At 45.6% G+C, this 14,652-nt stretch overlaps 1 non-coding gene across 1 annotated transcript; it reads right to left on the reverse strand.

Annotated features, from left to right (window-relative positions):
• Positions 1 to 14,294: 14,294 nt before the first annotated feature.
• Positions 14,295 to 14,384, reverse strand: trnar-gcg (transfer RNA arginine (anticodon GCG)). Its single transcript is given in 2 exon segments — positions 14,295 to 14,330; positions 14,348 to 14,384. It is a non-coding gene; the product is annotated as a tRNA-Arg (tRNA).
• Between the last annotated feature and the right edge of the window lie 268 nt (positions 14,385 to 14,652).

Raw genomic sequence — 14,652 nt, forward strand, 5'->3', positions numbered from 1 at the left:
CTGTCGCTGGGCCAAAATCCTGAAACTCCCTTCCTAACAGCATTGTGGGTGTACCTACACCATATGAACTGCAGCGGCTCAAGAAGACGGTCACCACCATCCCCTCAAGGGCAATTAGGGATGGGCTCCAAATGCAGGCCTAGCCAGCCAGCGACGTCCACATCCCATCGATGATTTAATTTTTTTGTTTTTAAACATTTAACACAGTAACGAGAAGGATGGCATCCCAACCCACGCGTGCAGCACACAATGGATTAGCAGTCCGTTGCCTTAGCCTCTCGGCCACCTCGTCTCACCGATGCACTGCTCTCAGACATTCCATTTCCTGCTTTTTGCATCTAAGTAGGATACCCTGAAAGAAAGTCAACTTCACCGCTTATCCTGCCCGTGCACACAGATCTGCAATGCTGAAAATGTACAATCAGCTTAATGTAAGCAAAAGGCCTTCCGTTGCTTCAGGTGATGGACTGTCAATAATGGTCAGTTTGAAGCCAGATTCAGAACAGAAACAGTGTCGCCCAGATAATTAAACAACCGTGGCAGGACGCGAACCTGAACTTTTCTGATAACTGAAGAATTCGCAACCGAAGTCAGAAGCATTATCGATTAGTCTATGCGGCCGCTGATGCTGCTGAATCTCTTTATATGGGGTGAATTGTGAGCAGGTTCAAGGCAACTGCTCGAAAAAAGAAGTGGATTGAGGAAAAGATAATAATATTTCAACTGAATAAACAGGTCTTCTGCGAACTGGATTCGTACCAGCGCAGTGAAACTCAATGCAAATGCGAAGATGACATGGGCGGCTCGTTGGTCTAGGGGTATGATTGTCGCTTTGGGTATTTCACGATTTAAAATGCGAGAGGTCCCGGATTCAAATCCCAGACGAGCCCTCACACATTTTGTTAAACTCAAAAACTCGGTCATCAAAGCTGAAATCGCTCTCCTTCGAAAAAAAACGGCATGATCCGGGACTGTGAGCACTCCCGGTTTAAACATACCCAGAATGATTCGCAACTGACCGCGACCCCGCCCATTATAGACAGGCCTGATTTGCAATGCTTATGAAATTGATGGCACCATAAATCGCGCTGTTTCTATAACGATACCCGGTTTATTCTTGGATGCCAAGTTGAAAGTTTACTCCATTATCATTTTTCCCTTTATCTCCGTCATTTTACTGCAGCCAAATTAACTGAGTTTAGTTGACAGCCGTGGCTCAGCGGCAGCAAACTCAAGCCCCACTCCAGAACTTGAGCACACAATCCAGGCTGACACTCCAGTGCAGTACCGAGGGAGTGCTGCACTGTCAGCAGTGCCGTCTTTCTATTAAGACATTAAACTGGGGCTTCAGTTCCCATGAGATAATGCTGAAAAGAACGAGGATTTCTCGCGCATTATTTATCTCTCAACCAAAGACAGTAAAACAGAAAATCTCGTCATTAAGTTTGATAAATATTTTTGAAATTGAATTGCCCCCAAAGGAGAAATTTATTTTTCTGCTCCCGAATCATTTGCCTCTGTTGCCGCTAGTCTTTCATTCGATGCCAATCTCAGAAGAAGGAAGAGAGGGTTCTCAATCTTCGATTTGCGATCTCTGCTCCACCTTCATTCAAGGTGGTTGAGGAATTCCAGTGGAATGTTTTAATCTTAACAAGACATGAGCAATGCAGGGGCACAGACCAGCAACATCAGTGCAGCTTTCACGAAATTGCATTTTAAGTAAGATTCAGTGAAATGCTTGGAAAGTGCATCAGCATCAAACAGTTAACAGGAGGAGGAGGCTGCAAAAATATCCCCATCCTCAATGATGGTGGAGCCCAGCACGTCAGTGCAAAAGTCAAGGCTGTAGCATTTGCAACTAACTTCAGCCAGAAGTGCCGAGTGGATGATCCATCTCGGCCTCCTCCTGAGGGCCTCAGCATCACAGATGCCAGTCTTCAGCCCATTCAATTCACTCCACGTGATGTCAAGAAACGGCTGAAGATACTGGATACTGCAAAGGCTATGGGCCCTGACAACATTCCGGCAATAGTACGGAAGACTTGTGCTCCAGAATTAGCTGCACCCCTAGCCAAGCTGTTCCAGTACAGCTACAACACTGGTATCTACCCGGCAATGTGGAAAATTGCCTAAGTATGTCCTGTCTACAAAAAGCAGGACAAATCCGACCCGGCCAATTACCGTCCCATCAGTCTACTCTCAATCATCAGCAAAGTGATGGAAGGTGTCGTTGACAGTGCTATCAAGCGGCACCTACTCAGCAATACCCTGCTAACTGACGCCCAGTTTGGGTTCCACCAGGGCCACTCGGCTCCTGACCTCATTACAGCCTTGGTCCAAACATGGACAAAAGAGCTAAACTCAAGAGGTGAGGTGAGAGTGAATGTCCTTGACATCAAGGCAGCATTTGATCGAGAGTGGCATCAAGGAGCCCTAGCAAAACTGTAGTCAATGGGAATCAAGGGGAAAACTCCCCATTGGTTGGAATCATACCTAGCACAAAGGAAGTTGGCTGTGGTTGTTGGAGGTCATTCATCTCAATCACATGACATCACTGCAGGAGTTCCTCGGGGCAGTGTCCTAGGCCTAACCATCTTCAGCTGCTTCATCAATGACCTTCCCTCCATCATAAGGTCAGAAGTGGGGATGTTCGCTGATGATTGCACACTGTTCAGCACCATTCGAGACTCGTCAGATACTGACGCAGTCCGTGTCGATATGCAGCAAGACCTGGACAACATTCAGACTTGGGCTGATAAGTGGCAAGTAACATTCGCACCACACAAGTGCCAGGCAATGACCATCTCCAACAAGCGTGACTCTAACCATCTCCCCTTGACATTCAATGGCATTACCATCGCTGAATCCCCTACTATGAACATCCTGGGGGTCACCATTGATCAGAAACTGAACTGGACCAGCCATATAAATACTGTGGCTACAAGAGCAGGCCAGAGGCTGGGAATTCTGTGGCGAGTGTCTCACCTCCTGACTCCCCAAAGCCTTTCCACCATCTACAAGGCACAAGTCAGGAGTGTGATGGAATACTCTCCAGTTGCCTGGATGAGTGCAGCTCCTACAACACTCAAGAAGCTCGACACCATGCAGGATAAAGCAGCCCGCTTGATTGGCACTCCATCCACCACCTTCAACATTCAATCCCTCCACCACCGGTGCACTGTGGCTGCAGTGTGTACCATCTGCAAGATGCACTGCATCAGCAAATTGCATCAGCAAAGTGCATCAGCAGCAAACATGTAACACAGTAATGACGATGATGGGATTCAAACCCACACGTGTAGCACGCAACGGATTAGCAGTCCATCGCCTTAACCTCTCGGCCACCTCGTCTCGCCGACGCATTGTTCTCAGACATTCCATTTCCTGCTTTCTGTACCTAAGTAGAAAGACCCATCGGTGGCTCGTTGGTCTAGATGTATGATTCTCGCTTTGGGTATTTGACGATTTAAGAATGCGAGAGGTCCTAGGTTCAAATCCCGGACGAGCCCTGGCGCGTTTAGTTAAACTCAACAACTCGGTCATCAAAGCTGAAATCGCTCTACTTCTAAAAAATAAAGGCGTGATCCGGGATTGTGAGCTCTGCCATTTCAAACAGACACAGAATGATCCGGGACTGTGAGCACTCCCGGTTTAAACAGACCCAGAATGATTCGCAACTGATAACGACCCCGCTCATTTTTGACAGGCCTGATTTGCAATGCTTATGAAATCGATGTCAACATTAATCTCGCTGTTTCTATAACAATGTCAGGTTTATTCTTGGACGCCAAGTTGAAAGTTTACTCCATTATCATTTTTCCCTTTATCTCCGTCATTTTACTCAAGCCAAATGAACTGTCAGCCGTGGCTCAGCGGTAGCAAACTCAAGCCCCACTCCAATGACTTGAGCACATAATCCAGGCTGACACTCCAGTGCAGTACTGAGGTAGTGCTGCAGTGTCGTCTTTCTAGGAAGACGTTAAACTGGGGCATCAGATCCCATGAGAGAATGCTGAAAAGAACGAGAATTTCTCGCGCATTATTTATATCTCAACCAAAGAGAGTAAAACAGAAAATCTCGTCATTAAGTTTGATAAATATTTTTGAAATTAAATTGCCCCCAAAGGAGATATTTATGTTTCTGCTCCCTAATCATTTGCCTCTGTTGCCGCTAGTCTTTCATTCGGTGCCAATCTCAGAAGAAGGAAGGGAGGGTTCTCATTCTCCGATTCGCGGTCTCTGCTCCACCTTCGTTCAAGGTAGTTGAGGAATTCTAGTGGAATGTTTCAATTTTAACTAGATATGAGCAATGCAGGGGCACAGACCAGCAACACCAGTGCAGTTTTCACGAAATTGCATTTCACGTAAGATTCAGTGTTAATGCTTGGAAAGCAAAAGGCCTTCCGCTGCTTCAGTTGAGGGACTGTCAAAAACGGTCGGATTGAAGCTAGATTCAAAAGATAAAAATTGCCGCCCAGTTAATTAAACGACCGCGGCAAGACTCGGACCAACATTCTTCTGATAACTGAAAAACTCGCAACCGAAGTCAGACGCCTTATCCATTGGGCCACGCGGCCACTGATACTGGTAAGCCTCTTTTTAAGGGGAGAATTGTGAGCAGATTCAAGGAAACTGTTCGGAAAAAGAAGCGGATTGAGGAGAAGATAAACATTTTAACTGAATGAACAGGACTTCTGCGAGCTGGGTTTGCACCAGCGCAGGGAATCGCAATGCAACATGCAGCAGAACATTGGCGGCTTGTTGGTGTAGGGGTATGATTTTCGCTTAGGGTAATTTTGTGGCTTAAAATGAAAGAGGTCCCGGGTTGAAATCCCGGACGAGCCCCGCCGCATTTAGTTAAACTCAACACATTGGTCATGAAAGCTGAAATCGCTCTACTTTTAAAAAAACGGAATGATCCGGGACTGTGAGCTCTGCCATTTTAAACAGACACAGAATGATCCGGGACTGTGAGCACTCCCGCTTTAAACAGACCCAGATGATTAACAACTGACCACGACCCATTCCATTATAGACAGGCCTGATTTTCAATGCTTATGTAATCGATGGCAACATAAATCGGACTGTTTCTATAACAGGCGGCCGATTACAATGCCCGCTTTTCTGTTGGACGACAAATTGAAGGTTTACTCCATTATAATTTTTCCCTTTATCTCCGTCATTTCTCTCCAGCCAAATGAACTGAGTGTAGGTGTCAGCCGTGGCTCAGCGGCAGCAAAGTCAAGCACCACTCCAGAGACTTGAGCACATAATCCAGGCTGACACCCCAGTGCAGTACTGAGGTAGTGCTGCACTGATGGTGCCTCCGTCTTTCTAATAAGACTTTAAACCGGGCCCTGCGATCCCATGAGAGTATGCCGAAAAGAACGAGGATGTCTCGCCCATTATTTATCTCTCAACCAAAGACACTAAAACAGAAAATCTCTTCATCAGGGTTGATCAATATTTTTGAAATTACATTGCCTCCTAAAGGAGAATTTATGTTTCTGCTCCCTAATCATTTGCCTCTGGTCCCGCTACTCTTTCATTCGGTGACAATCTCAACAGAAGAAAGGAGGAGTTCGACAATCTCTGAATCGCGATCACTGCTCCACCTTCATTCAAGAATTTGAAGAATTGCAGTGGTCTCTTTTAATTTTAACAAGATATGAGTAATGCATGGGGCACAGCCCAGGAGCACCAGGGGGATTCTGACGAAATTGCATTTGAAAGCTTAATTGAGGCAAGTTTCAGTTAAAAGCTCTGAAAGTGTACCAGTATCAAACTTAATAACGACGAGGATGGGATCCGAACCCTCACGTACAGATCGGCAAATGGGTAAACAGTCCATCGCCTTAGCCTGTCGGCCACCTCGTCTCAACCATACACTGCTCTCAGCCATTCCATTTCCTGCTTTTTGCATCTAAGCAGAAATACCCTGAAAGAAAGTCCACTTCACCGCTTATCCTGCCCGTGCACACAGATCTACAATGTTGAAAATGTACAATCAGCTTAATGTAAGCAAAAGGCCTTCCGCTGCTTCAGTTGAGGGACTGTCAAAAACGGTCGGATTGAAGCTAGATTCGGAACAGAAAAAGTGCCGCCTAGTTAATTAAACGACCGCGGCAGAACTCGAACCTGCAATCTTCTGATAACTGAAAAACTCGCAACCGAAGTCAGACGCCTTATCCATTAGGCCACGCGGCCGCCGATACTGTTGAGCCTTTTTTTATGGGGAGAATTGTGAGCAGATTCAAGGAAACTGCTCGCAAAAAGAAGCGGATTGAGGAAAAGATAAACATTTTAACTGAATGAACAGAACTTCTGTGAGCTGGGTTTGCACCAGCGCAGGGAATCGCAATGCAACTTGCAGCAACGCATCGGCGGCTCGTTGGTCTAGGATGCATGATTCTCGCTTAGAGAATTTTCGTGGCTTAAAATGCGAGAGGTCCCGGGTTCAACTCCCAGACGAACCCCGCCGCATTTAGTTAAACTCAACACCTTGGTCATGAAAGCTGAAATCGCTCTTCTTCAAAAAAATCGGAATGATCCGGGGCTGTAGTGTCCGTGTGTAGATAAAGACACTGAAGACAGGAGTTGGTACATAGGTATTTACTAAGCAAGTCTGGGGGGGGTTTCGAAAGGATATACACAATACACAGGCTTATATAGCCCAAGTGGCAATTACTGGCATTATGCACACCTGGGGCTCTTAGAGGCACATACACCATAATTGCTCTTAAAGGCACATACACCACAATTTCTCCCCTTCTAGCTAACTAGTACATCATATTTTAAGTAATTATTAATTACATGTTATATGCAAAATAATATACATTGCTGTATTAATTAATTATAAGTTAGTCTCTCAGGAGGCTTCCTGACTCGGTCCGGATAATGCCTCGGGGGTGTCGTAGTTTCTGGTGGTGTAGTAGGTTCTTCTGGCAAGGCTGATTCGGCTTGAAGGCCAGTGTCGGGTTCATCGGGCTCCAGTATCACTGGATCGGAGGTAGACATGGGTATCTCTACTTCATCGTTAGATGTATAGAGTGGTGGTGTAGGTTGTCCCTTTTCGGATGACTTGATGATTTGGTCAGCATGGCGCCTTATTATGCTGTCTCCGATGTCCACGGTATACATCAGTGGTCCTAATCGTGTGCAGGTAGTTCCAGGCTGCATTTCTCGGTACGGTAGTCCCGGGCCAAAACCGGTTGGCCTATCTGGAAGGCCCTAGTTGGCCTTTCATTCATGCCCTGAAACTGCCGGTTCTCCACGTCCCTTCGGATGTTGGGCTTGACCAAATCCAGCCGGCATCTTAGGTTTCTATTGTAGAACATCATGGCGGGAGTTTGGTTAGTAACCATATGCGTTGCATTCCTATATGCAAATAAGAAGTTATCCACCTTGTGCTGAAGTTTTATGTCTTCATTACCCATGGCCTTGATGGCCTTGTTGAAGGTCTGGACAAACCTTTCAGCCAATCCATTGGTGGCGGGATGGTATGGGGCGGACGTGTAGTGCTTTACCCCATTGTTCTTTAAGAACTTTCTGAATTCTTCGGACACAAATTGCGGTCCATTATCAGAACAAATCTGCTCCGGCAGCCCATTCCTGGCAAATATGGTCCTTAATACTGTGATGGTTTTTTCCGTGGTGGTGGAGGACATCTTTATTACCTCCGGCCACTTGGAGTGTGCATCAACTGCGATTAAGAACATTGAGTCCATAAATGGACCAGCAAAGTCGATGTGCACCCTTTGCCAGGGAGATGAGGGGCACTCCCATGGATGTAGAGGGGCCTGTGGCAGAGCATTTTGGACCTTCTGGCATCCTAGGCAGCTCTTCGTCATGTCTTCGATGTCTCCATCGATACCTGGCCACCATACAAACGCCCTGGCTAGGTTCTTCATTTTCACTCCACCCAGATGCCCCTCGTGAAGCTCGTTTAGCGCTTTATCCTGGAGTTTGGGTGGAATCACCACTCTGGATCCACACATCAAGGTTCCTCGGCAAACTGATAGCTGTTCTCTTCTTTGCGAGAATGCTGGCAACAGTGGTTCACCATGTGCTGGCCATCCCTTCACTGTTAAATTGTGGACCCGTGAGAGAGTAAGGTCATTTCTTGTCTCCCTTTCAATGGCAGAATTTGTCACTGGTAGACATTCCACTATGGTAGAGTGGAATATCTCTACTGGGTCTACTGTAGGTGCCTCTTCTATCGTTGGCAATGGTAGGCGTGATAAACCATCAGCATTCCCATGCTGTTTTGACCCTTTGTATTCAATGTTGTATTGGTGTACCCCTAGAAAAAGGGACCACCTCTGTAGTCTTTGTGCCGTCATAATGGGGACACCTTTTTTAGGGTTGAATATGGAGATGAGGGGTTGATGGTCAGTCAGCAAGGTAAATTATTGTCCGTGTAGGTAATGGTTGAATTTCTTCACTCCCCATACCAGGCTGAGTGCTTCCCTGTCTACCTGGGCATAGTTACGCTCATCTGAGTTCAATGAGCGTGACGCAAAAGCTATCGGCCGTTCCGAGCCATCAGGGAATCTATGGGACAATACTGCTCCTATGCCGTAAGGGGATGCATCGCACGCCAGTCTGATTGGTAGTGATGGGTTGTAAGGAGCCAAAATTTTCTCGGATGTGATTAAGTCTTTACATTTATGGAAGGCACGTTTACAGTCTTCGTTCCATTTCCAAATCACTCCTGTCTGTAGAAGATCATTAAGAGGGTGTAGAATAGTTAATAAGTTCGGTAAAAATTTATGATAGTAATTTATTAATCCCAGGAATGACCTTAATTGTGAAACATTTTCAGGTGCTGGGGCTTTTATAACTGCTTCAATTTTTTCAGGTGACTTATGCAACCCTTCCTTATTAATTATGTGGCCACAATATGATATCTGATTTTGGAAAAATTCGCACTTGGGGTGATTTGCTCGTAGGCCCCGTTCTTTCAGCCTAGTGAGCACCTGCTCCAAATTGGCAAGGTGCTCGTTGTCGTTTTCTCCTGTTATAAGGATGTCGTCTAGGTAGCATTGAGTCCCCGGAATCCCTTGCAGGACTTGCTCCATAGCTCTTTGCCAGATAGCTGGAACTGATGCTATTCCAAAAACCAGTCGATTGTACTGGTACAGGCCTTTGTGTGTGTTTATTGTGAGATATTTTTTAGAGGTCTCCTCAACCTCCATCTGTAGATATGCCTGTGCCAAGTCAATTTTTGTGAAACGTTTCCCTCCGGATAGTGAGGCGAAAATATCTTCTATCCTCGGAAGAGGATACTGTACCGTGTGAAGGACCGGGTTTACAGTCACCTTAAAGTCCCCACAGATGCGAATTTTTTTCTGTTCCTCAGAGTTATTTTTCAATGTTTTTTTCATGACTGGAACGATGGGTGTTGCCCATTCGCTTCAGTCTATTTTGGATAATACGCCTGCCTTTTCCAAATTCTTCAGCTCTGCCTCGACTGCCGGACGTATTGCATATGGCACCGGTCTTGCCTTAAAAAATTTTGGAATTGCTGTATCTTCCACTTTTATTGAGGCGGTGATGCCTTTCAAGGTTCCTAGTTTCTCTTGAAACACTTCTTTGGCGTTGGCCAAGATGTCTTTTAATCGTTCAGGTATGATGTCATCATTGTTTTTTTCCTTACTGGTCACCGTCAGTGCCTGAATGGAGTGCCAGTCTAAACGTATCTTCCTTATCCATTCACGTCCCAACAACGGTGGACCACCATCTTGTAGAATGTATAAATACAACTTTTGTATTTCTTTGCCGTTGTATATCACAGGCACCCTTATTTTTCCTTTGGGGTAGACTTTCTGCCCTGTATATGTTTTTAAGATAATGGATGTGTCTTTTAGAGGCATATGCAAAAATAGCCTCTCGTAATCTCATCGATTTATTATGGTTAGAGCTGATCCTGTATCTAGCTCCATTTTAACTGGGGACCCTGCTATTGTGAGGGTAACCCAAATGGTTGGTAATCCTCTTTGGCAAGTACATTATGTAATTTGAGACAGCTTATTCTCTTGTTTCCGGAGTCGCTATCGCTATTCTGGTCTTCGGAGCTATTGTCCGTCATCATTTGTACCTTCCTGTACTTTTCTTTATTGATTTTTTGTTTTCTGTCAGTTGATCTTTTTTGTCCAGATTGGCATACCCGTGCAATGTGTCCAATCTTACCACATTGCCTGCATGCTTTGCCCTTGAACCAGCAGTCCCTCTGGTTATGGGTGGATCTGCCGCAGCGATAACATCTTCCGAACTCCTGTGTCATTTTATGGGTGCCGAAGTCCTGTGTCTCTTGTTGTATCTCTGCAGCTCCTTTTGCTGCTGCTTCGTATGATACAGCCATACTGAAAGCTTTGTCCAATGTTAAATCTTTTTCAGAAAGCAGTCTTTTTTGTGTTCCTTCACTTAAGAGACCGCAAACGAATTTGCCTCGAAGATAATCCGATAGTCCTGCTCTGAATTGGCAGTACTTTGATAGCTTTCTTAATTCGGTTAGGTAATCAGCGTTACTTTCATTCTTGTGTTGATTTCTCTTGAAGAACTTGAATCGTTCCGCTATCAGCAGCGGTGTTGGGTTTAAATGCTCCTGCAGGGTATCAACAATTTCTTTAAAAGTCTTGTCCTTTGGTTTGGCTGGAGTGATTAAATTTCGTAACAGCCTGTATGTCTTCGCGCCCATTAAGTTCAGAAGTACTGAAGCTTTTTTTTCATCTGTTATTCCATTTGCAGTGCAATAAACCTCTACTCTTTCCACGTACGTGGTCCAATCTTCTATTTCGCCATCAAAAGCCTCAATATTACCAGATTTAGGCATTTCAGAAAAGATATGGCGCTTCCCGCGCTTTTTTTTATCTCTCCGTAGCAACGATATGGCGCTTCCCGCGCTTTCCCGCCGCTGCTACCGATAACAACGCTGTTTTACTGTGGTTTCCGTTTATTCACTGTTGGAGACTCGTTCCCGACGGAGGTCTAAACACTGACCTGCTTGCCGCGCCGGCCGTCTCGCTAGTGCACCCTCCCAGTCCGTTATTGCTTGCCTCCGATTTCGCTGCCTGTCTCAGCTGTAGAGCCCGCCGCTGGAACTCCAGCCTGACGCCCAGGAAGGATTAGCGCAGTACCTGTCACCAGCTTGGCCAGCTGGTGAAACCACAGTTTCTCTTACTTCCTTGAGTCTTCTGGACGCTGGAGGAATCGATGTCCTTGAGGTGCTGCCGAATTGCAGGTAAGTCCGTTTCCACTTCGTCACCACTGTAGTGTCCGTGTGTAGATAAAGACACTGAAGACAGGAGTTGGTTCATAGGTATTTACTGAGCAAGTCTGGGGGGGGGTTTCTGAAGGATATACACAATACACAGGCTTATATCGCCCAAGTGGCCATTACCGGCATTAAGCACACCTGGGGCTCTTAAAGGCACAAACACCATTATTGCTCTTAAAGGCACATACACCACAGGGGCTGTGAGCTCTGCCATTTTAAACAGACACAGAATGATCCGAGATTGTGAGCACTCCCGTTTTAAATAGACCCAGAGTGATTAACAACTGACCATGACCCATTCCATTACAGACTGGCCTGATTTTCAATGCTTATGAAATCGATGGCAACAAAAATCGGACTGTTTCTATAATAGGCGGCCGATTATGATATCCGCTTTTCTGTTGGACGACAAATTGAAGGTTTACTCCATTATAATTATTCCCTTTATCTCCGTCATTTCTCTCCAGCCAAATGAACTGAGTGTAGGTGTCAGCCGTGGCTCAGCGGCAGCAAAGTCAAGCACCACTCCAGAGACTTGAGCACATAATCCAGGCTGACACCCCAGTGCAGTACTGAGGAAGTGCTGCACTGTTGGTGCCTCCGTCTTTCGAGTAAGACGTTAAACCGGGCCCTCCGATCCCATGAGAGTATGCCGAAAAGAACGAGGATTTCTCGCCCATTATTTAGCTCTCAACCAAAGACACTAAAACAGAAAATCTCATCATTAAGGTTGATAAATATTTTTGAAATTACATTGCCTCCTAAAGGAGAAATTTATGTTTCTGCTCCCTAACCATTTGCCTCTGGTCCCGCTACTCTTTCATTCGGTGACAATCTTAGCAGAAGAAAGGAGGAGTTCGACAATCTCCGAATCGCGATCACTGCTCCACCTTCATTCAAGAAGTTGAAGAATTGCAGTGGTCTCTTTTAATTTTAACAAGGTATGATCAATGCATGGGGCATAGACCAGGAGCACCAGGGCGATTCTGACGAAATTGCATTTGAAAGCTTATTTTAGGCAAGATTCAGTTAAATTCTCGGAAACTGTACCAGTATCAAACGTAATAACGACGAGGATGGGATCTGAACCCTCGCGTATGGATCGGCAATAGATTAAGGGTCCATCGCCTTAACCTCTCGGCCACCTCGTCTCAACCACACACGGCTCTCAGCCATTCCATTTCCTGCTCTTTCCATCTAAGCAGAAATACACTGAAGGAAAGTCCACTTCCCGCTTATCCTGCCCGTGCACACAGATCGACAATGTTGAAAATGTACAATCAGCTTAATGTAAGCAAAAGGCCTTCCGCAGCTTCAGTTGAGGGACTGTCAAAAATGGTCGGATTGAAGCTAGATTCAAAACAAAGAAATTGTTGCCCAGTTAATTAAACGACCGTGGCAGGACTCGAACCTGCAATTTTCTGATAAACTGAGAAACTTACAACCGAAGTCAGATGCCTTATCCATTAGGCCACGCGGCCGCCGATATCGCTGAGCCTCTTTTTATGGGGAGAATTGTGAGCAGATTCAAGGAAGCTGTTCGCAAAAAGAAGCGAATTGAGGAGAAGATAAACATTTTCACTGAATGAACAGGACTTCTGCGAGCTGGGTTTGCACCAGCGCAGGGAATCGCAATGCAACTTGCAGCAAAACATCAGCAGCTCGTTGGTCTAGGGGTATGATTCTCGCTTAGAAAATTTCTGTTGCTTAAAATGCAAGATATTCCGGGCTCAAATCCCGGACGAGCACCGCCGCATTTAGTTAAACTCAACACCTCGGCCATGAAAGCTGAAATCACTCTACTTCAAAAAAAATGGAATGATCCGGGGCTGTGAGCTCTGCCATTTTAAACAGACACAGAATGATCCGGGACTGTGAGCACTCCCGGTTTAAATAGACCCAGAGTGATTAACAACTGACCACGACCCATTCCATTATAGACAGGCCTGATTTTCAATGCTTATGAAATCGATGGCAACATAAATCGGACTGTTTCTTTAACAGGCGGCCGATTACGATATCCGCTTTTCTGTTGGACGACAAATTGAAGGTTTACTCCATTGTAATTTTTCCCTTTATCTCCGTCATTTCTCTCCAGCCAAATGAACTGAGTGTAGGTGTCAGCCGTGGCTCAGCGGCAGCAAAGTCAAGCACCACTCCACAGACTTGAGCACATAATCCAGGCTGAGACTCCAGTGCGGTACTGAGGTAGTGCTGCACTGTTGGTGCCTCCGACTTTCTAGTAAGGCGTTAAACCGGGTCTTCCAATCCCTTGAGAGTATGCCGGAAAGAACGAGGATTTCTCGCTCATTATTTATCTCTCAACCAAAGACACTAAAACAGAAAATCTCTTCAGTAGGGTTGATAAATGTTTTTGAAATTACATTACCTCCTAAAGGAGAAATTTATGTTTCTACGCCCTAATCATTTGCCTCTGGTCCCTCTACTCTTTCATTCGGTGACAATCTCAGCAGAAGAAAGGAGGAGTTCGACAATCTCCGAATCGCGATCACTGCTCCAACTTCATTCAAGAAATTTGAAGAATTGCAGTGGTCTCTTTTAATTTTAACAAGATATGAGTAATGCATGGGGCACAGACCAGGAGGATTCTGACGAAATTGCATTTGAAAGCTTATTTTAGGCAAGATTCAGTTAAATGCTCGGAAAGTATACCAGTTTCAAACGTAAAGTAATGAGGAGGATGGGATCCGAATCCTCACGTACAGATCAGCAATGGGTAAACAGTCCATCGCCTTAGCCTGTCGGCCACCTCGTCTCCAGCATACACTGCTCTCAGCCATTCCATTTCCTGCTTTTTGCATCTAAGCAGAAATATCCTGAAAGAAAGTCCACTTCACCGCTTATCATGCCCGTGCACACAGATCTGCAATGTTGAAAATGTACAATCAGCTTAATGTAAGCCAAAGGCCTTCCGCTGCTTCAGTTGAGGGACTGTCAAAAATGGTCGGATTGAAGCTAGATTCAAAACATAAAAATTGTCGCCCAGTTAATTAAACGACCGCAGCAGGATTCGAACCTGCAATCTTCTGATAACTCAAACGCTCGCAACCGCAGTCAGACGCCTTATCCATTAGGCCACGCGTCCGCTGATGTTGCTAAGCCTCTTTTAATGCGGAGAATTGTGAGCAGATTCAAGGAAACTGTTCGCAAAAACAAGCGGATTGAGGAGAAGATAAACATTATAACTGAATGAACAGGACTTCTGCGAGCTCGGTTTGCACCAGCGCAGGGAATTGCAATGCAACTTGGAGCACAACATCAGCGGCTCGTTGGTCTATGGGTATGATTCTCGCTTAGGGAATTTCGTGCCTTAAAGTGTGAGAGGTCTCGGGTTCAAATCCCGGACGAGCCCC

This window comes from Somniosus microcephalus, unplaced genomic scaffold (genome assembly GCF_052327205.1).
Source record: "Somniosus microcephalus isolate GS21.2 unplaced genomic scaffold, FLI_Smic_1.0 unresolved_chr1, whole genome shotgun sequence".
Lineage (NCBI taxonomy): Eukaryota > Metazoa > Chordata > Chondrichthyes > Squaliformes > Somniosidae > Somniosus > Somniosus microcephalus.